The 23369-nt window shown below is 48.4% G+C and overlaps 1 protein-coding gene and 1 long non-coding RNA gene across 2 annotated transcripts in view; one reads left to right on the top strand and one right to left on the bottom strand.

The window, feature by feature from the left end:
- Positions 1–1355: 1355 nt before the first annotated feature.
- On the bottom strand, positions 1356–2669 carry LOC127925155 (uncharacterized). The gene is made up of 3 exons (XR_008119885.1): positions 2583–2669; positions 1628–1747; positions 1356–1587 (listed from the first exon to the last, which is right to left on the bottom strand). It is a non-coding gene; the product is annotated as an uncharacterized LOC127925155 (long non-coding RNA).
- A 510-nt stretch (positions 2670–3179) lies between these two features.
- LOC127925149 (uncharacterized) overlaps positions 3180–23369 on the top strand; it is a 46754-nt gene continuing 26564 nt past the window's right edge. Inside the window, exon 1 of the mRNA XM_052509928.1 lies at positions 3180–3264. The gene's annotated coding sequence lies outside the window, so the exon portion shown is untranslated. The remainder of the gene's footprint in view (positions 3265–23369) is intronic.

The raw sequence follows: 23369 nt of genomic DNA, 5'->3' as shown, positions 1-23369 counted from the left end.
CCAACAGGACAACGACCCTAAGCAAACAGCCAAGACAACGCAGGAGTGGCTTCAGGACAAGTCTCTGAATGTCCTTGAGTGGCCCAGCCAGAGCCCGGACTTGAACCCAATCTAACATCTCTGGAGAGACCTGAAAATAGCTGTGCAGCGACGCTCCCCATCCAACCTGACAGAGCTTGAGAGGATCTGCAGAGAAGAACGGGAGAAAGTCCCCAAATACAGGTTTACCAAGCTTGTCGCATCATACCAAAGAAGACTCAACGCTGTAATTGCTGCCAAAGGTTCTTCAACAAATTACTGAACACTTATGTAAATTTGACATTTCAATTGTAAAAAAAAAAAGAAAACATTTGCAAAAATGTCTAAAAAGCTGTTTTTGCTTTGTCATTATGGGTTATTGTGATGTCATTATGGGTTATTGTGATGTCATTATGGGTTATTGTGATGTCATTATGGGTTATTGTGATGTCATTATGGGTTATTGTGTGTAGATTGATGGGGAAAAAAACTTGAATACATTTTAGAATAAGGCTTTAACATAAAGGGGTCTGAATACCTTCCCAATGCACTGTACGTATCACACAGGAGGACATTTTTGTCTGTTCCTTTAGAATTTATAGCCAAATGTAAAATGTTCCTGTTTTGATTGATTTAATGTAGTTGGTTAAGTGTGATCTATTCACAATTAGCATACCAATTAGCATACCCCCTTAGTCTCTTCCCTGTTTCACACCTGGTAGTTTGGTGGATGGGACTACCAGCTCTCTGTAACCTTGAAGGCAACCAGTGGATCCATCTCCTCTATGTCATGTTTCTTGCAGGATGATAATGTCTGTATTCATGATTTCTTTGATGAAGTCTGGGTTCCTGCTATTTAGGCCAAAAACAGATGACCTCAGACCTTGAATGTTCCAGGATGAGCAGTGGAGGCTGCTGAGGGGAGGACGGCTCATCATAATGGCTGGAATGGAGTCAATGGAATGGTATCAAACACATCTAACGGTAGCAAACACATCCATGTGGTTGATACCATTCCATTGACTCCATTCCAGCCATTACTATGAGCCGTCCTCCCCTCAGCAGCCTCCACTGAGGACGAGAGAGTAAAAGCTTTGTGGGCCATACTGTTATATAAGCGGTTTCGGCTTGGACAATAGTGAGTAGAGCATGCTGATTATCTGATACATGCCCCACCCTCTCTCTCTCTCTCTCTCTGTCTCTCTCTCTCTCTCTCTCTCTCTCTCTGTGTCTCTCTCTCTCTCTCTCTGTCTCTCTGTCTCTGTGTCTCTGTCTCTCTCTGTCTCTGTGTTTCTTTGCTTGGTTGTGTGGGTGGGTGGGTGGGTGGTTGTTGTGGCTGGGGGTTTCCACCCGTTGAGATACTGACTAATTGACGTCTTGATAATCTCTCACCCACACAGGAATATCCTAAATTTACTGAAACACTGTTTGATTAAACCCAGTGACATGGTTCCAATCCAACCTTCAGTTTCAACTTCTGTAGTTAGTAATATACTGGCGTAACCTTCACCACAACTGATCTGTGGCACCTGCTGAACAATAGACAGTAGAAGAGGACCAAACATCCACCTGCTGAACACTAGACACTAGAAGAGGACCAAATATCCACCTGCTGAACACTAGACACTAGAAGAGGACCAAACATCCACCTGCTGAACAATAGACACTAGAAGAGGACCAAACATCCACCTGCTGAACACTAGACACTAGAAGAGGACCAAATATCCACCTGCTGAACACTAGACACTAGAAGAGGACCAAACATCCACCTGCTGAACAATAGACACTAGAAGAGGACCAAACATCCACCTGCTGAACACTAGACACTAGAAGAGGACCAAGCATCCACCTGCTGAACACTAGACACTAGAAGAGGACCAAACATCCACCTGCTGAACAATAGACACTAGAAGAGGACCAAACATCCACCTGTTCTGAACACTAGACACTGAAGAGGACCAAGCATCCACCTGCTGAACAATAGACAAGAAGAGGACCAAACATCCACCTGCTGAACACTAGACACTAAGAGGACCAAACATCCACCTGCTAAACAATAGACACGAGAAGAGGACCAAACATCCCACCTGCTGAACAATAGACACTAGAAGAGGACCAAATATCCACCTGCTGAACACTAGACACTAGAAGAGGACCAAACATCCACCTGCTGAACACTAGACACTAGAAGAGGACCAAACATCCACCTGCTGAACACTAGACACTAGAAGAGGACCAAACATCCACCTGCTGAACACTAGACACTAGAAGAGGACCAAACATCCACCTGCTAAATAATAGACACGCGAACGGGACCAAACATCCCACCTGCTGAACAATAGACACTAGAAGAGGACAAAATATCCACCTGCTGAACACTAGACACTAGAAGAGGACCAAACATCCACCTGCTGAACACTAGACACTGGTGCCAAACATCCACCTGCTGAACACTAGACACTAGAAGAGGACCAAACATCCACCTGCTGAACACTAGACACTAGAAGAGGACCAAACATCCACCTGGTAAACAATAGACAAGAGAAGAGGACCAAACATCCCACCTGCTGAACAATAGACACTAGAAGAGGACCAAACATCCACCTGCTGAACAATAGACACTAGAAGAGGACCAAACATCCACCTGCTGAACAATAGACAGTAGAATTCCTGTTTCCTCTCCCCAGAGTCAATAGGACAGTTGCATCAAGCTAATTGACATGGGACATTGTGTTAAGAACCCTGTACTCTGTATGTACATTTTACCTGAACCCACGTCAGGTTGACCTCTTCATGACCTTTAAGTCTTGTTTTTGTTTGGAATGTGTATTTACTATGTACATCCGTTTTTGTATTGCCAATGATTTTAAATGTGCAGGATAAATTCTCCCTCTCGAGAAAACAAACAAAGTTATATTCTATTCTATGCGTTGTTTATGTTTAACAATAAAACAAATCCAGAAACTGGTCATCGTAACTCTGAAGCAGAACTCACAGGACAGAACTGAAGCAGAACTCAGGCCCAGGACAGAACTGAAGCAGAACTCAGGCCCAGGACAGAACTGAAGTAGAACTCAGGCCCAGGACAGAACTGAAGCAGAACTCAGGCCCAGGACAGAAATGAAGCAGAACTCAGGCCCAGGACAGAACTGAAGCAGAACTCAGGCCCAGGACAGAACTGTGACCGTCTGTGGGTGTTCCATGCGTTTCCTGTTCTCACATAAGTGCTGTTGAGGTCACTCACCTGTAAGTCAAGCTCAATTCAATTCAAAGGTGCATATGGAAACATATGCTAATGTAATAACGGAGTGTAACGGATGTGAAACGGCTAGCTTAGTTAGCGGTGGTGCTGATGTAACGGATGTGAAACCCGCTAGCTTAGTTAGCTGGTGCTGATGTAACATGTGAAACGGCTAGCTTAGTTAGCGGTGGTGCTGATGTAACGGATGTGAAACCCTAGCTTAGTTAGCGGTGGTGCTGATGTAACGGATGTGAAACGGCTAGCTTAGTTAGCCAGTGGTGCTCGCTAAATAGCAATTCAATCGGTGACGCCACCTGCTCTGAGACCTGGAAGGAGGGTTCCCCTTGCTCTGCAAGGACCAGCTTTTGTGGAGCCATGGGTAACGGCCCACTGTTGTTGATGTGTGCAGAGGGTTCCTGGTTCTACACCCGGGTATGGGCGGGGGACGGTCTAAAGTTATACTGTTGCACTAACATTGCCACAGCAAGTGAAATAAACTCACAAAATAACAGTTAACATTAAACACAAAAGTTTCAAAAGAGGAAGATGTTTGAAATGTTAAATTATTAACTATGTATGAAAAACACAAAACAAGGTAATCGGTCCGGACCTGTACAGGCCGTCGGTCTATTCCCTCAACAAGATAATATATAAAATAGCCTATAAATTAAGATAAAATAGCCCACAGACCAGTTCAACTACTCACACCTTACAGAGCTAGCTGGCTCCACTAGGGCCCGCACAGCCAGCTGGCTCCACTAGGGCCAGCTCAGCCAGCTGGCTCCACTAGGGCCCGCACAGCCAGCTGGCTCCACTACGGGCCAGCTCAGCCAGCTGGCTCCACTAGGGCCCGCTCAGCAAGCTGGCTCCACTAGGGCCCACACAGTCAGCTGGCTCTAGGGCCCGCTCAGCCAGCTGGCTCTACTACGGCCCGCTCAGCAAGCTGGCTCCACTAGGGCGAACTCAGGCAGCTGGCTCTACTAGGGCCCACTAAGCCAGCTGGCTCCACTAGGGTGAACTTAGCCATTTGGCTCCACCAGGGCCTGCTCAGCCAGCTGGCTCCACTAGGGCCCACTAAGCCAGTTGGCTCCACTCGGGCCCGCTCAGTCAGCTGGCTCCACTAGGGCCCGCTCAGCCAGTTGGCTCCACTAGGGTGAACTTAGCCAGTTGGCTCCACCAGGGCCCGCTCAGTCAGCTGGCTCCACTAGGGCCCACTCAGCCAGTTGGCTCCACTAGGGGCCGCTCAGTCAGCTGGCTCCACTAGGGCCCGCTCAGCCAGTTGGCTCCACTAGGGCCCGCTCAGTCAGCTGGCTCCACTAGGGCCCGCTCAGTCAGCTGGCTCCACTAGGGCCCACTCAGTCAGCTGGCTCCACTAGGGCCCGCTCAGTCAGCTGGCTCCACTAGGGCCCACTAAGCCAGTTGGCTCCACTAGGTCCCACTCAGCCAACCTTGAATAAGGGTTTCAAATTTGGTGAAATTACACTCTCTAATTGTTTTATATTTTTCACATTTTGTCAGGAAATGCAGCTCCGTCTCAGGTTCTGCTGCGGTGCAGTGGTTGCACAGCCTTTCCTCTACAGGGAGCCAGGTTTTCCTGTGTCTACCCTTCTCAATGGCAAGGCTGTGCTCACTGAGCCTGTACTGTGTCAAGGTTTTTCTAAGGTTTTGATCAGTAACCATGGTCAAATAGTTATCCACGGTGTGCTGTTGATTTAGGGCCAGATAGCCCTGCATTTTGCTTTGTGTTTGTGCTTGTGTTTCCCATTAAGTAATGTAGTTTTGTGTTGACTGTGATGTAATTTGTTTTATCCTGATTGATTGGATGTTCTGGTCCTGAGGCTTCAGTGTGTTAGTAGAACAGGTTAGTGAACTCAGGACCAGCTGGATGTGCTGGTCCTGAGGCTTCAGTGTGTTAGTAGAACAGGTTAGTGAACTCAGCCCCAGGACCAGCTGGATGAGGGTCCTGAGGCTTCAGTGTGTTAGTAGAACAGGTTAGTGAACTCAGCCCCAGGACCAGCTGGATGAGGGTCCTGAGGCTTCAGTGTGTTAGTAGAACAGGTTAGTGAACTCAGCCCCAGGACCAGCTGGATGAGGGTCCTGAGGTTTCAGTGTGTTAGTAGAACAGGTTAGTGAACTCAGCCCCAGGACCAGCTGGATGAGGGTACTGAGGCTTCAGTGTGTTAGTAGAACAGGTTAGTGAACTCAGCCCCAGGACCAGCTGGATGAGGGTCCTGAGGCTTCAGTGTGTTAGTAGAACAGGTTAGTGAACTCAGCCCCAGGACCAGCTGGATGAGGGTTCTGAGGCTTCAGTGTGTTAGTAGAACAGGTTAGTGAACTCAGGACCAGCTGGATGAGGGTCCTGAGGCTTCAGTGTGTTAGTAGAACAGGTTAGTGAACTCAGCCCCAGGACCAGCTGGATGAGGGTCCTGAGGCTTCAGTGTGTTAGTAGAACAGGTTAGTGAACTCAGCCCCAGGACCAGCTGGATGAGGGTCCTGAGGCTTCAGTGTGTTAGTAGAACAGGTTAGTGAACTCAGCCCCAGGACCAGCTGGATGAGGGTCCTGAGGTTTCAGTGTGTTAGTAGAACAGGTTAGTGAACTCAGCCCCAGGACCAGCTGGATGAGGGTCCTGAGGCTTCAGTGTGTTAGTAGAACAGGTTAGTGAACTCAGCCCCAGGACCAGCTGGATGAGGGTCCTGAGGCTTCAGTGTGTTAGTAGAACAGGTTAGTGAACTCAGCCCCAGGACCAGCTGGATGAGGGTCCTGAGGTTTCAGTGTGTTAGTAGAACAGGTTAGTGAACTCAGCCCCAGGACCAGCTGGATGAGGGTCCTGAGGTTTCAGTGTGTCAGTAGAACAGGTTAGTGAACTTAGCCCCAGGACCAGCTGGATGAGGGTCCTGAGGCTTCAGTGTGTTAGTAGAACAGGTTAGTGAACTTAGCCCCAGGACCAGCTGGATGAGGGGACTGAGGCTTCAGTGTGTTAGTAGAACAGGTTAGTGAACTCAGCCCCAGGACCAGCTGGATGAGGGTCCTGAGGCTTCAGTGTGTTAGTAGAACAGGTTAGTGAACTCAGCCCCAGGACCAGCTGGATGAGGGTTCTGAGGCTTCAGTGTGTTAGTAGAACAGGTTAGTGAACTCAGGACCAGCTGGATGAGGGTTCTGAGGCTTCAGTGTGTTAGTAGAACAGGTTAGTGAACTCAGCCCCAGGACCAGCTGGATGAGGGTCCTGAGGCTTCAGTGTGTCAGTAGAACAGGTTAGTGAACTCAGCCCCAGGACCAGCTGGATGAGGGTCCTGAGGCTTCAGTGTGTCAGTAGAACAGGTTAGTGAACTCAGGACCAGCTGGATGAGGGTCCTGAGGCTTCAGTGTGTTAGTAGAACAGGTTAGTGAACTCAGCCCCAGGACCAGCTGGATGAGGGTTCTGAGGCTTCAGTGTGTTAGTAGAACAGGTTAGTGAACTCAGCCCCAGGACCAGCTGGATGAGGGTTCTGAGGCTTCAGTGTGTTAGTAGAACAGGTTAGTGAACTCAGCCCCAGGACCAGCTGGATGAGGGTTCTGAGGATTCAGTGTGTTAGTAGAACAGGTTAGTGAACTCAGCCCCAGGACCAGCTGGATGAGGGTCCTGAGGCTTCAGTGTGTTAGTAGAACAGGTTAGTGAACTCAGGACCAGGACCAGCTGGATGAGGGGCCTGAGGCTTCAGTGTGTTAGTAGAACAGGTTAGTGAACTCAGCCCCAGGACCAGCTGGATGAGGGTCCTGAGGCTTCAGTGTTTCAGTAGAACAGGTTAGTGAACTCAGCCCCAGGACCAGCTGGATGAGGGTCCTGAGGCTTCAGTGTGTTAGTAGAACAGGTTAGTGAACTCAGGACCAGCTGGATGAGGGGACTGAGGCTTCAGTGTGTTAGTAGAACAGGTTAGTGAACTCAGCCCCAGGACCAGCTGGATGAGGGTCCTGAGGCTTCAGTGTTTTAGTAGAACAGGTTAGTGAACTCAGGACCAGCTGGATGAGGGTCCTGAGGCTTCAGTGTGTGTAGTAGAACAGGTTAGTGAACTCAGGACCAGCTGGATGAGGGTCCTGAGGCTTCAGTGTGTTAGTAGAACAGGTTAATGAACTCAGCCCCAGGACCAGCTGGATGAGGGTCCTGAGGCTTCAGTGTGTTAGTAGAACAGGTTAGTGAACTCAGCCCCAGGACCAGCTGGATGAGGGTCCTGTCTTCAGTGTGTCTAGAACAGGTTGTGAACTCAGCCCCAGGACCAGCTGGATGAGGGTGTCTGTCTCTGCCTGTCTCGCTCTGTCTCTCTGCCTGTCTCACTCTGTCTGCCTCTCGCTCTGTCTCTCTGCCTGTCTCGCTCTGTCTGTCTCGTTCTCTATCTCTGCCTGTCTCGCTCTGTCTGTCTCGTTCTCTATCTCTGTCTGTCTCGTTCTCTATCTCTGCCTGTCTCGCTCTGTCTGTCTCGTTCTCTATCTCTGTCTGTCTCGTTCTCTATCTCTGCCTGTCTCGCTCTGTCTGTCTCTTTCTCTATCTCTGCCTGTCTCTTTCTGAGGGGGTAGCAGCAGCGGAGGGAACAGAAGCTATATAATGTAAAGTAACACATGCTCAGAAGCTCAGGTTGTTTTGCTATTGGGAAGAGGAGGCCTGAGATAAAGCTCCATGCCGATTATTCATTCTCTCATTGGGGAACAATAAAGCACAATATATTATAAAGACACAACTTGTAGATAATAACTGTCATTTAATAGAGGAAGTTTGAGGGGGAAATAGGGTGGATGGTTTAACAATCCAACCACAGTCAAGTCCCATGGGGACAGATACAGGATGTGACATCACAGAACTGAAACCCACAAGGCACTCATTTCTTCTGACTCGGGAAGGGGTGTGTGTGTGTGTGTGTGTGTGTGTGTGTGTGTGTGTGTGTGTGTGTGTGTGTGTGTGTGTGTGTGTGTGTGTGTGTGTGTGTGTGTGTGTGTGTGTGTGTGTGTGTGTGTGTGTGTGTGTGTGTGTGTGTGTGTGTGTGTGTGTGTGTGTGTGTGTGTGTGTGTGTGTGTGTGTAAACATTGTGTTATTGAGATTACAGGCAGAGATCTGAACAAAGAGACAAGGTTACTTTGACCAGAACCAGAACAGCAATCATGAAGACACTCAGAAGACGCAGTGACACCCACATACACCCAAACCCAATTAGGAGTGCACACACACACAATCATCATCTGTGTAGGTGTGCCTTCCTGAGAGAGAGAGAGAGAGAGAGAGAGAGAGAGAGAGCGAAATAGAGATAGCGAGCTAGATAGATAGAGAGAGATTGAGACTGCATGCAGAATTCTGCAAAAATATTTTCAGTGTACAACGTAAAACACCAAAAGCTGCATGCAGAGCAGAATGAGGCCGATACCCACTAATTATCAAAATCCAGAAAGACGTTGAATTCTACAACCACCTGAAAGGAAGCGATTCCCAAACTTTCCATAACAAAGCCATCACCTACAGAGAGATGAACCTGGAGAAGAGTCCCCTAAGCAAGCTGGTCCTGGGGCTCTGTTCACAAAGACAAACAGACCCCACAGAGCCCCAGGACAGCAACACAATTAGACCCAACCAAATCATGAGAAAACAAAAAAGGAAAAAGGAAGGAGTTTGTGATGATATAACTGGAGGAAGGAGTTAGTGATGATCCAACTGGAGGAAGGAGTTAGTGATGATATAACTGGAGGAAGGAGTTAGTGATGATCTGGAGGAAGGAGTTAGTGATGATATAACTGGAGGAAGGAGTTAGTGATGATATAACTGGAGGAAGGAGTTAGTGATGATATAACTGGAGGAAGGAGTTAGTAACGATCTAACTGGAGGAAGGAGTTAGTGATGATATAACTGGAGGAAGGAGTTAGTGACGATATAACTGGAGGAAGGAGTTAGTGATGATAAAACTGGAGGAAGGAGTTAGTGATGATCCAACTGGAGGAAGGAGTTAGTGATGATCTAACTGGAGGAAGGAGTTAGTGATGATCCAACTGGAGGAAGGAGTTAGTGCCTGGCAGAAACAGACAAGCCAAAGGGCAGTTTTGGGCAAATGCCAGATGGGCTTGTCCATCTTTCTCCCAGTGATAATTGGGGTCTCAAATGAAGAAATGTCCGGTGTGTTAGAAATGCCTTGGGTTGATTTCTGGTACAAGTCCAGCCCTGTCCTCCAGATATGTAAACAAAGGCTGGGAGAGGGATTGTTGAGTGTTATTGATGACCTGGAGGAAGGAGGTTGTGCCTGGAGCACTGGACTGCGTTCCAAATGGCACCATATACCCTCTATAGTATGTTACAATGCCGTATGAGCCCTGGCCAAAAGTAGTGCACTACATAGGGAATTGGGAGTCATTTGGGATGGATATTTGGCTGCACTTTAATCGTGTTTAGTTCAGATCTTTAGACGTCCAGGCCTTGTGACTATAAAAGACAAGTGGTCTCTCTCTCTCACTTCTCTCTCTTTCACTGTCTCTCTCTCTTTTCACGGTCTCTCTCTCTCTTTCACTGTCTCTCTCTTTCACTGTCTCTCTCTCTCTCTTTTCACTGTCTCTCTCTCTCTCTTTCACTGTCTCTCTCTCTTTCACTGTCTCTCTCTCTCTCTTTCACTGTCTCTCTCTCTTTCACTGTCTCTCTCTCTTTTCACTCTCTCTCTCTCTCTCTTTCACTGTCTCTCTCTCTTTCACTGTCTCTCTCTCTTTCACTGTCTCTCTCTCTCTTTCACTGTCTCTCTCTCTTTCACTGTCTCTCTCTCTTTTTCACTGTCTCTCTCTCTTTCACTGTCTCTCTCTCTCTCTTTCACTGTCTCTCTCTCTTTCACTGTCTCCCTCTCTCTCTTTCACTGTCTCTCTCTCGTACACATAAATCATGGCTCGTTGGAGAGCTACTGTGTCAAGTCATGTATACAACACATACAGGAGAGAGAGAGAGAGAGAGAGAGAGAGAGAGAGAGAGAGAGAGAGTAGAGAGAGAGAGAGAGAGAGAGAGAGAGAGAGAGAGAGAGGCAGAGAGAGAGAGAGAGGAGAAGAGAGAGAGAGAGAGAGAGAGAGAGAGAGAGAGAGAGAGAGAGAGAGAGAGAGAGAGGGCAGAGATACACAGAGATCCTCCGGGTACAACGTTGAACACCAAATAATGCATGCAGAGCAGAATTAGGCCAATACCCACTAATTATCCAAATCCAGAAAAGAGACTTTAAATTCTACAATCACCTAAAAGGAAGCGATTCCCAAACCTTCCATAACAAAGCCATCACCTACAGAGAGATGAACCTGGAGAAGAGACCCCTCAGCAAGCTGGTCCTGGGGCTCTGTTCACAAACAAACACACCGCACAGAGCCCCTGGACAGCAACACAATTAGACCCAACCAAATCATGAGAAAACAAAAAGAGAATTACTTGACACAAAAAGAACAGAGCAAACTAGAATGCTATTTGGTCCTAAACAGAGAGTACACAGTGGCAGAATACCTGACCACTGTGACTGATCCAAACTTAAGGAACGTTTTGACTATGTACAGACTTTGAGCATAGCCTTGCTATTGAGAAAGGCCGCCGTAGACAGACCTCAAGAGAAGACAGGCTATGTGCTCACTACCCACAAAATGAGGTGGAAACTGAGCTGCACTTCCTAGCCTCCTGCCAAATGTATGAGCATATTAGAGACACACATTTCTTATCGTTGCCTCCGTCCCCAGGGTCCTGTCCCTCTGAGAGATGTGAGGGCTCTCGTGTAGAGCACCTTATCGTTGCCTCCGTCCCCAGGGTCCTGTCCCTCAGCCCTCCTCCACTCTGTGTATGAATGTGTGTGTGTGTGTTTGTGTCTTCACTGGTCAGTTCAGTGGGTTTCTCAGACCCATAGGAAGAGACTGAGTCTCAGTCCCTAATGACACCCTATTCCCTATATAGTGCACTGTGGGCCCTGGTCTATAGTAGTGCACGGTGGGCCCTGGTCTATATCCTTTAAAAAAAAAAAAAATGTACAACAAAATTAATAAATATTTGGTCGTATTGAGCCCGTTCTGGGTCCGAGTCTGCCTATTGAGTAAGAGCAGGCCTGGCCAACTCCAGTTCTCTGGGCCCTGATTGGGTGGCACACTTTCCCTCCATCCTAGTAAACACACCTGATTTAAACTAATTCCATTCTAAACTGAAGATCATGATTATTATTGGATTATTATGATTATTGGAGTCAGGTGTGTTAGCTGGGACTGGGGCAAACCGGTGACACCAATCAGGCCCCTGAGGACTGGAGTTGCCCAGGCCGGCTGTAGAGCAACAAGAGAAAGGGGAAGTTAGAGAAGCCCTCAGTCCTGTCAACTCCACATCTGTTACAGGAACAGTGAGGACTGGAGTCTGCCCAGGCCGTCTGGAGAGCAACAAGAGAAAGAGTGCAGATGTAGCCGAGACTGTTACCCTGTTGAATCTAAACCCATGTCTGTCTGTCTACCTTCCCTTCTGTCTCTTCGTCTTGCCCATCTGTCTGTCTGTCTGTCTGTCTGTCTGTCTGTCTGTCTGTCTGTCTGTCTGTCGGTGTCTGTCTGTCTGTCTGTCTGTCTACCTTCCCTTCTGTCTCTTCGTCTGCCCATCTGTCTGTCTGTCTGTCTGTCTGTCTGTCTGTCTGTCTGTCTGTCTGTCTGTCTTCCCTTCTGTCTCTTCGTCTGCACATCTGTCTGTCTGTCTGTCTGTCTGTCTGTCTGTCTGTCTGTCTGTCTACCCTTCTGTCCTGTCTCCCATCTCTCTGTCTGTCTGTCTGTCAGTGTCTCTGTCTACTGTTCTGTCTCTTTGTCTGTCTGTCTGTCTGTCTGTCTGTCTGTCTGTCTGTCTGTCTGTCTGTCTGTCTGTCTGTCTGTCTGTCTCTTTGTCTGCCCATCTGTCTGTCTGTCTGTCTGTCTGTCTGTCTGTCTGTCTGTCTGTCTGTCTGTCTGTCTGTCTGTCTGTCTGTCTACCTTCCCTTCTGTCTCTTCGTCTGCCCATCTGCCCATCTGTCTGTCTGTCTGTCTGTCTGTCTGTCTGTCTGTCTGTCTGTCTGTCTGTCTGTCTGTCTGTCTGTTACCTTCCCTTCTGTCTCTTCGTCATCTGTCTGTCTGTCTGTCTGTCTGAAATGTCTGTCTGTCTGTTCAAGTCTGTCTGTCAACTGTCTGAGTTCACTTTGTCTGAGTGCAGTCTGTCTGTCTGGTCTGTCTGTCTGTCTGACTGTTACCCTGTTGAATCTAAACCCATCTGTCTGTCTGTCCATCTGTCTGTCTGTCTTTGCTTCTGCCTGTCTGCCTGTCTGCCTGTCGCCTGTCTGTCTGTCTGCCCTGTCTGTCTGCGTCTGTCCGTCTGTCTGCCTGTCTGTCTGTCTGCCTGTCTGTCTGTCTGCCTGTCTGTCTGCCTGTCTGCCTGTCTGTCTGTCTGCCTGTTTGCCTGTTTGCCTGTCTGCCTGTCTGCCTGTCTGTCTGTCTGCCTGTCTGTCTGTCTGCCTGTTTGCCTGTTTGTCTGTCTGTCTGTCTGCCTGTCTGTAAGGCTGCGTTCACACAGGAATTCCAATTCTATATATTTTTTCCAACTAATTGGTCTTTTGACCAATCAGATCAGCCTCTTTTGCCAATAATTGGGCACCAGATCAAAGCTGAGCTGCCTGTGTAAACGCAGCCTGAGCTTCTAAGAAGAGAGGTATTGATCTGAGTTACATGTTGTATATTGTACTCTGTAAAACAGTGCCAGTGTTCTCAGTCCAGGACACTTCTCTACCAGAGGAAAAGAAGCTCGTTCAGTCTGGAGGAGCCGTACATGTATTTCCCCCTTGTGACATCCAGACTGCATACTGCCTGTTAGTTGTTTACTGTAGTCGGTGTTAAAAAGGCTGTTCCTGTACTAGACCACAGTGGTCTATAGGGCACCAGGCAGGAGCGCCACAAACTAAGACAACCTTTCTGACTCCAGAGTAGTGTGTTTGTGTGTGTGTATGTATTTAGGCATGTGAGTGTTTGTGTGTGTGTGTATGTATTTAGGAGTGTGAGTGTTTGTGTTTGTGTATGTATTTAGGCGTGTGAGTGTTCGTGTGTGTGTGTGTGTGTGTGTGTGTGTGTGTGTGTGTGTGTGTGTGTGTGTGTGTGTGTGTGTGTGTGTGTGTATGTATTTAGGAGTGTTCGTGTTTGTGTTTGTGTGTGTTTATGTATTTAGGCGTGTGTGTGTGTATGTATGTAGGCGTGTGTGTGTGTATGTGTATGTATTTAGGCGTGTGTGTGTGTGTGTGTGTTTGTGTGTGTGAACTTGCGTGCATACATGCGTGTGTGTGCTTCCGTGTGCGTGTGTGGCTAGTAGTGTCCCATGCTAAGGTCAACAAGCTCTCACAGTCTCACTACAGAATTAGACGTTTTTGCACTTTTCTCCAAACGTCAAATTTCGAAGTTGAGAGTTAAGGTTTAGGATAAGGTCAAAACATTCATTAGTCATTCATTCCAAACACACGACCATCTGATCCGGGGTCATGGAATTACGCCCATCTACCACCCCCGTCTACAATGCCCTAGGAAAACCCAAACATACTTGATGGCAATAGCGCTCACTGTTGCCCCCTAGTGGCTGGTTCTGAAGGCATTTCCAGATGTTCTCAGGACATGGACAGACGTCCAATTTCGATGTCAATCTTGAGCGATCTGCCTGGCTTTGGCACACAGGCTTTATTTAGCCGATAATACAATCAGCCTCTGATTTCCACCCAGGCTCCGTCATGGAGCTCGTTCCAGGGAGTTAACAAGTCTGGCTTGTTGATGAGCTACAGGCTGGACATAACAAACAAACACTGGTTTCTGGGCTCCCGAGTGGCGCAGCAGTCTAAGGTACTGTATCTCACTACAAACCCCGGTTCAATTCCAGGCTGTATCACAACCGGCCCTGATTGGGAATCCCATACGGCGGTGCACTATTGGCCCAGCGTCGTCCGGGTTTGGGTTGGGCCAGGGGAAGGCCGTCATTGCGAACAAGAATTTGTTCTTAACTGACTTGCCTAGTTCAATAAAAATGTAATTTAAAAAATGACTTACCTGGGAGGGGAGACACCTTGGTCACCTAGGAGATTCAGCCAGGGTGAGGCTCGGCCATTACACTCGAATTCCCCAAATGTGGGAATCTAGACCGCATCATTTGTGGTGAAGGGTGGTAGGTAGCCTAGCTAGACGTTAGAGTATCGGGCCAGTAGTGAAACGTTGCTAGTTCCAATAGCCTAGCAGACAAATGGAAAATATCTATGTGCACTTGAGCAAGGCACTTAACCCTAATTTTTATGTACTATGTATTTTTAAGCAGATTACCAATTGATGGGACGATCTAAACAGATTGTAACGTATAGAAGTAGTGGTAGGTAGTGCTGGGAGAGCATGTGGTGAGTCTGGAGCCTGTTATATCATAGGTTCTTATTATGCAAACATTTAGCAGACATACAGGTGTTAACCACGTTCTCCAAACTGTGGTAGGTTTACCTATACAGCAGACATACAGGTGTTAACCACGTTCTCCAAACTGTGGTAGGTTTAACTATACAGCAGACATACAGGTGTTAACCACGTTCTCCAAACTGTGGTAGGTTTAACTATACAGCAGACACATACAGGTGTTAACCACGTTCTCCAAACTGTGGTAGGTTTAACTATACAGCAGACATACAGGTGTTAACCACGTTCTCCAAACTGTGGTAGGTTTAACTATACAGCAGACATACAGGTGTTAACCACGTTCTCCAAACTGTGGTAGGTTTAACTATACAGCAGACAGCCTGTTAACCAGCTCTCAAACCATCCATCAGCAGACAATCAGGTGTTAACCACGTTTCCAAACCCGGTAGGTTTAACTATACAGCAGACATCAGGTGTTAACCACGTTCTCAGAAACTGTGGTAGGTTTAAACAGCAGACACATACAGGTGTTAGAGCCTCCAAACTGTGGTAGGTTTAACTATACAGCAGACAGGTGTTAACCACATTCTCCAAACTGTGGTAGGTTTAAACAGCAGACACATACAGGTGTTAACCACGTTCTCCAAACTGTGGTAGGTTTACCAGCAGACACATACAGGTGTTAACAACGCTCCAAACTGTGGTAGGTTTAACTATACAGCAGACCAGGTGTTAACCACGTTCTCCAAACTGTGGTAGGTTTAGGAACAGGCTCATGAGGTGTTAACCAGTCTCCAAACTGTGGTAGGTTTAACTATACAGCAGACATACCAGGTTCTCCAAACTGGGTAGGTTTAACTATACAGGACACATGGTGTTAACCACGTTCTCCAAACTGTGGTAGGTTTAACTATACAGCAGACATACAGGTGTTAACCACGTTCTCCAAACTGTGGTAGGTTTACCTAAGCAGACATACAGGTGTTAACCACGTTCTCCAAACTGTGGTAGGTTTACCTATACAGCAGACATACAGGTGTTAACCACGTTCTCCAAACTGTGGTAGGTTTAACTATACAGCAGACAGCCTGCCAGCTGCAACCATCCATCCGTCAATCAAATGTATTTATAGAGCCCTTCTTTACAACAGCCGTTGTCACAAAGTACAGAAACCAAGCCTTAAACCCCAGAGAGCAATGCAGTTGTAGAGCCACAGTGGTTAAGAAAAGCAGGGACCTTGGAAGAAACCTAGAGAGGAACCAGGCTCTGAGGGGTGGCCAGTCCTCTTCTGGCTGTACTGGGTAGAGAGGAACCAGGCTCTGAGGGGTGACCAGTCCTCTTCTGGCTGTACTGGGTAGAGAGGAACCAGGCTCTGAGGGGTGACCAGTCCTCTTCTGGCTGTACTGGGTAGAGAGGAACCAGGCTCTGAGGGGTGACCAGTCCTCTCCTGGCTGTACTGGGTAGAGAGGAACCAGGCTCTGAGGGTGACCAGTCCTCTTCTGGCTGTACTGGGTAGAGAGGAACCAGGCTCTGAGGGTGGCCAGTCCTCTTCTGGCTGTACTGGGTAGAGAGGAACCAGGCTCTGAGGGGTGGCCAGTCCTCTTCTGGCTGTACTGGGTAGAGAGGAACCAGGCTCTGAGGGGTGGCCAGTCCTCTCCTGGCTGTACTGGGTAGAGAGGAAGCAGGCTCTGAGGGGTGACCAGTCCTCTTCTGGCTATACTGGGTAGAGAGGAACCAGGCTCTGAGGGGTGGCCAGTCCTCTTCTGGCTGTACTGGGTAGAGAGGAACCAGGCTCTGAGGTGTGGCCAGTCCTCTTCTGGCTGTACTGGGTAGAGAGGAACCAGGCTCTGAGGGGTGGCCAGTCCTCTTCTGGCTGTACTGGGTAGAGAGGAACCAGGCTCTGAGGGGTGACCAGTCCTCTTCTGGCTATACTGGGTAGAGAGGAACCAGGCTCTGAGGGGTGACCAGTCCTCTCCTGGCTGTACTGGGTAGAGAGGAACCAGGCTCTGAGGGGTGACCAGTCCTCTTCTGGCTGTACTGGGTAGAGAGGAACCAGGCTCTGAGGGGTGACCAGTCCTCTTCTGGCTGTACTGGGTAGAGAGGAACCAGGCTCTGAGGGGTGACCAGTCCTCTTCTGGCTGTACCAGAGATTATAAGACTAAATGGCCATTAAGGCCAGATCGTTCTTCCAGATGTTATAACGTTCATAGATGACCAGCAGGGTCAAATAATAATCACAGTGGCTGTAGATGGTGTAAGAGGTCAGCACCTCGAGAGTTAATGTCAGTTGGCTTTTCATAGAAGAGCATACTGTATCTCCTTACCACCTGCCCCTCTCTGAATCACTGTGTGTGTGTGTGTGTGTGTGTGTGTGTGTGTGTGTGTGTGTGTGTGTGTGTGTGTGTGTGTGTGTGTGTGTGTGTGTGTGTGTGTGTGTGTGTGGTTGAAGAGAGTATCCTCTTCTTGAGAAACCGAAACATACTTGCTACCTAACGTCTGCACACACACACACACACACACACACACACACACACACACACACACACACACACACACACACACACACACACACACACACACACACACACACACACACACACACACACACACAGTTAGTGTGACAAAATCAGTAGAGTTGAAAATACCATGGAAACACATTGAACTTTAACATTGAACTTTCTATTTTACTCAGCTGGTGGAAACACACCACTGGTAGGAAAAGTAACCTATTTATTTGCTTTGTGCAGATATCTTAATATTCACGTGAAAATGTGTCCCCAGATGGATGGAATCCTGATTAGTAACCAGGTTTCCATCCAATCTTTTTATGTGAGTAAAGTAGCCAACATGTCGGATAAAAATGTCAAGACAAACCTGATGGAAATAGAGCACGTCAGTAAACTCTCCACATGTTGACAACAGTTACCGTGACAAAACTATCAGTAAGTTGAATGTGCAATGGTGCTTAAGATTGTTGGCTAGAGCGCACGTGCCAATACAGTCTGTTGGGTAGAGTGCACGTGCCAATACAGTCTGTTGGGTAGAGTGCACGTGCCAATACAGTCTGTTGGGTAGAGTGCACGTGCCAATACAGTCTGTTGGGTAGAGTGCACGTGCCAATACAGTCTGTTGGGTAGAGTGCACGTGCCAATACAGTCTGTTGGGTAGAGTGCACGTGCCAATACAGTCTGTTGGGTAGAGTGCACGTGCCAATACAGTCTGTTGGGTAGAGTGCACGTGCCAATACAGTCTTTTGGGTAGAGTGCACGTGCCAATACAGTCTGTTGGGTAGAGTGCACATGCCAATACAGTCTTTTGGGTAGAGTGCACATGCCAATACAGTCTGTTGGGTAGAGTGCACGTGCCAATACAGTCTTTTGGGTAGAGTGCACGTGCCAATACAGTCTTTTGGGTAGAGTGCACGTGCCAATACAGTCTTTTGGGTAGAGTGCACATGCCAATACAGTCTGTTGGGTAGAGTGCACATGCCAATACAGTCTGTTGGGTAGAGTGCACGTGCCAATACAGTCTGTTGGGTAGAGTGCACATGCCAATACAGTCTTTTGGGTAGAGTGCACGTGCCAATACAGTCTTTTGGGTAGAGTGCACGTGCCAATACAGTCTGTTGGGTAGAGTGCACATGCCAATACAGTCTGTTGGGTAGAGTGCACGTGCCAATACAGTCTGTTGGGTAGAGTGCACGTGCCAATACAGTCTGTTGGGTAGAGTGCACGTGCCAATACAGTCTTTTGGGTAGAGTGCACGTGCCAATACAGTCTGTTGGGTAGAGTGCACGTGCCAATACAGTCTGTTGGCTAGAGCGCACGTGCCAATACAGTCTGTTGGCTAGAGCGCATGTGCCAATACAGTCTGTTGGCTAGAGCGCATGTGCCAATACAGTCTGTTGGCTAGAGTGCACGTGCCAATACAGTCTGTTGGCTAGAGCGCACGTGCCAATACAGTCTGTTGGCTAGAGTGCACATGGCGAAACAGTCTGTTGGCTAGAGTGCACGTGCCAATACAGTCTGTTGGCTAGAGTGCATGTGCCAATACAGTCTTTTGGCTAGAGTGCACGTGCCAATACAGTCTTTTGGCTAGAGTGCACGTGCCAATACAGTCTGTTGGCTAGAGTGCACATGCCAATACAGTCTGTTGGGTAGAGTGCACGTGCCAATACAGTCTTTTGGGTAGAGTTTACAGTCTTTTGGGTAGAGTGCAGACCAATACAGTCTGTTGGCTAGAGCGCACGTGCTACAGTCTTCTGTTGGTTAGAGTGCATGTGCCAATACAGTCTGTTGGCTAGAGCGCACGTGCCAATACAGTCTGTTGGCTAGAGCGCATGTGCCAATACAGTCTGTTGGCTAGAGTGCACGTGCCAATACAGTCTTTTGGCTAGAGTGCAGTGCCAATACAGTCTGTTGGCTAGAGTGCACATGCCAATACAGTCTGTTGGGTAGAGTGCACGTGCCAATACAGTCTTTTGGGTAGAGTGCACGTGCCAATACAGTCTTTTGGGTAGAGTGCACGTGCCAATACAGTCTGTTGGCTAGAGCGCACGTGCCAATACAGTCTTCTGTTGGTTAGGTGCATGTGCCAATACAGTCTGTTGGCTAGAGCGCACGTGCCAATACAGTCTGTTGGCTAGAGCGCATGTGCCAATACAGTCTGTTGGCTAGAGTGCACGTGCCAATACAGTCTGTTGGCTAGAGCGCACGTGCCAATACAGTCTGTTGGCTAGAGTGCACGTGGCAAACAGTCTGTTGGCTAGAGTGCACATGCCAATACAGTCTGTTGGCTAGAGTGCATGTGCCAATACAGTCTTTTGGCTAGAGTGCACGTGCCAATACAGTCTTTTGGCTAGAGTGCACGTGCCAATACAGTCTGTTGGCTAGAGTGCATGTGCCAATACAGTCTGTTGGCTAGAGTGCACGTGCCAATACAGTCTGTTGGCTAGAGCGCATGTGCCAATACAGTCTTTTGGCTAGAGCGCACGTGCCAATACAGTCTGTTGGCTAGAGCGCACTTTCCAATACAGTCTGTTGGCTAGAGCGCACGTGCCAAACAGTCTGTTTGCTAGAGTGCATGTGCCAATACAGTCTTTTGGCTAGAGTGCACGTGCCAATACAGTCTGTTGGCTAGAGCGCACATGCCAATACAGTCTTTTGGGTAGAGTGCACATGCCAATACAGTCTTTTTTGGGTAGAGTGCACGTGCCAATACAGTCTGTTGGCTAGAGTGCACGTGCCAATACAATCTGTTGGTTAGAGTGCACGTGCCAATACAGTCTGTTGGCTAGAGCGCACTTTCCAATACAGTCTGTTGGCTAGAGCCACGTGCCAATACAGTCTGTTTGCTAGAGTGCATGTGCCAATACAGTCTTTTGGCTAGAGTGCACGTGCCAATACAGTCTGTTGGCTAGAGCGCACATGCCAATACAGTCTGTTGGCTAGAGCGCACTTTCCAATACAGTCTGTTGGCTAGAGCGCACGTGCCAATACAGTCTGTTTGCTAGAGTGCATGTGCCAATACAGTCTTTTGGCTAGAGTGCACGTGCCAATACAGTCTGTTGGCTAGAGCGCACATGCCAATACAGTCTGTTGGCTAGAGCGCACGTGCCAATACAGTCTGTTTGCTAGAGTGCACGTGCCAATACAGTCTGTTGGCTAGAGTGCACGTGCCAATACAGTCTGTTGGCTAGAGTGCACGTGCCAATACAGTCTGTTGGCTAGAGTGCACGTGCCAATACAGGCTGTTGGCTAGAGTGCACGTGCCAATACAATCTGTTGGTTAGAGTGCATGTGCCAATACAGTCTGTTGGCTAGAGCGCACTTTCCAATACAGTCTGTTGGCTAGAGTGCACGTGCCAATACAGTCTTTTGGGTAGAGTGCACGTGCCAATACAGTCTGTTGGGTAGAGTGCACGTGCCAATACAGTCTGTTGGGTAGAGTGCACGTGCCAATACAGTCTGTTGGCTAGAGCGCACGTGCCAATACAGTCTGTTGGCTAGAGCGCACGTGCCAATACAGTCTTCTGTTGGCTAGAGTGCACGTGGCGAAACAGTCTGTTGGCTAGAGTGCACGTGCCAATACAGTCTGTTGGCTAGAGTGCATGTGCCAATACAGTCTTTTGGCTAGAGTGCACGTGCCAATACAGTCTTTTGGCTAGAGTGCACGTGCCAATACAGTCTGTTGGCTAGAGTGCATGTGCCAATACAGTCTGTTGGCTAGAGTGCACGTGCCAATACAGTCTGTTGGCTAGAGCGCATGTGCCAATACAGTCTTTTGGCTAGAGCGCACGTGCCAATACAGTCTGTTTGCTAGAGTGCATGTGCCAATACAGTCTTTTGGCTAGAGCGCACTTTCCAATACAGTCTGTTGGCTAGAGCGCACGTGCCAATACAGTCTGTTTGCTAGAGTGCATGTGCCAATACAGTCTTTTGGCTAGAGTGCACGTGCCAATACAGTCTGTTGGCTAGAGCGCACATGCCAATACAGTCTTTTGGGTAGAGTGCACATGCCAATACAGTCTTTTGGGTAGAGTGCACGTGCCAATACAGTCTGTTGGCTAGAGTGCAGTGCTCAATCTGTTGGTTAGAGTGCACGTGCCAATACAGTCTGTTGGCTAGAGCGCACTTTCCAATACAGTCTGTTGGCTAGAGCGCACGTGCCAATACAGTCTGTTTGCTAGAGTGCATGTGCCAATACAGTCTTTTGGCTGGAGTGCACGTGCCAATACAGTCTGTTGGCTAGAGCGCACATGCCAATACAGTCTGTTGGCTAGAGCGCACGTGCCAATACAGTCTGTTTGCTAGAGTGCACGTGCCAATACAGTCTGTTGGCTAGAGTGCACGTGCCAATACAGTCTGTTGGCTAGAGTGCACGTGCCAATACAGTCTGTTGGCTAGAGTGCACGTGCCAATACAGGCTGTTGGCTAGAGTGCACGAACAATACAGTCTGTTGGCTAGAGTGCACGTGCCAATACAGTCTGTTGGCTAGAGTGCACGTGCCAATACAATCTGTTGGTTAGAGTGCACGTGCCAATACAGTCTGTTGGCTAGAGTGCACGTGCCAGGCTACAGTCTGTTGGCTAGAGCGCACGTGCCAATACAGTCTGTTGGCTAGAGTGCACGTGCCAATACAATCTGTTGGTTAGAGTGACGTGCCAATACTGTCTGTTGGCTAGAGTGCACGTGCCAATACAGTCTGTTGGTTAGAGTGCACGTGCCAATACAATCTGTTGGTTAGAGTGCACGTGCCAATACAGTCTGTTGGTTAGAGTGCACGTGCCAATACAGTCTGTTGGCTAGAGTGCACGTGCCAATACAATCTGTTGGTTAGAGTGCACGTGCCAATACAGTCTGTTGGTTAGAGTGCACGTGCCAGGCTCAGTCTGTTGGTTAGAGTGCACGTGCCAATACAATCTGTTGGTTAGAGTGCACGTGCCAATACTGTCTGTTGGCTAGAGCGCACGTGCCAATACAGTCTGTTGGCTAGAGTGCACGTGCCAATACAGTCTGTTGGCTGGAGTGCACGTGCCAATACAATCTGTTGGTTAGAGTGATGTGCCAATACTGTCTGTTGGCTAGAGTGCACGTGCCAATACAGTCTGTTGGTTAGAGTGCACGTGCCAATACAGTCTGTTGGTTAGGTGACGTGCCAATACAGTCTGTTGGCTAGAGCGCACGTGCCAATACAGTCTGTTGGCTAGAGTGCACGTGCCAATACAGTCTGTTGGCTAGAGTGCACGTGCCAATACAGTCTGTTGGTTAGAGTGACGTGCCAATACTGTCTGTTGGCTAGAGTGCACGTGCCAATACAGTCTGTTGGTTAGAGTGCACGTGCCAATACAGTCTGTTGGTTAGAGTGACGTGCCAATACAGTCTGTTGGCTAGAGCGCACGTGCCAATACAGTCTGTTGGCTAGAGTGCACGTGCCAATACAGTCTGTTGGCTGGAGTGCACGTGCCAATACAATCTGTTGGTTAGAGTGACCAATACTGTCTGTTGGCTAGAGTGCACTGCCAATACAGTCTGTTGGTTAGAGTGCACGTGCCAATACAATCTGTTGGTTAGAGTGCACGTGCCAATACAGTCTGTTGGTTAGAGTGCACGTGCCAGTCCAGTCTGTTGGTTAGAGTGCACGTGCCAATACAATCTGTTGGTTAGAGTGCACGTGCCAATGAGTCTGTTGGTTAGAGTGCAGTGCCAATACAGTCTGTTGGCTAGAGTGCACGTGCCAATACAATCTGTTGGTTAGAGTGCACCCAATACAGTCTGTTGGTTAGAGTGCACGTGCCAATACAATCTGTTGGTTAGAGTGCACGTGCCAATACAGTCTGTTGGTTAGAGTGCAACAGTCTGTTGGCTAGAGTGCACGTGCCAATACAGTCTGTTGGCTAGAGCGCACGTGCCAATACAGTCTGTTGGCTAGAGTGCACATGCCATTACAATCTGTTGGTTAGAGTGACGTGCCAATACTGTCTGTTGGCTAGAGTGCACGTGCCAATACAGTCTGTTGGTTAGAGTGCACGTGCCAATACAGTCTGTTGGTTAGAGTGCACGTGCCAATACAGTCTGTTGGTTAGAGTGACGTGCCAATACAGTCTGTTGGCTAGAGTGCACGTGCCAATACAATCTGTTGGTTAGAGTGCACGTGCCAATACAGTCTGTTGGTTAGAGTGCACGTGCCAAACAGTCTGTTGGTTAGAGTGCACGTGCCAATACAAT

This window comes from Oncorhynchus keta, unplaced genomic scaffold (assembly GCF_023373465.1).
Source record: "Oncorhynchus keta strain PuntledgeMale-10-30-2019 unplaced genomic scaffold, Oket_V2 Un_contig_5194_pilon_pilon, whole genome shotgun sequence".
NCBI classification, from domain to species: Eukaryota; Metazoa; Chordata; class Actinopteri; order Salmoniformes; family Salmonidae; genus Oncorhynchus; species Oncorhynchus keta.
Note: the sequence above shows the minus strand (reverse complement) of the source record. Positions and strands in the feature narration are given on the sequence as shown.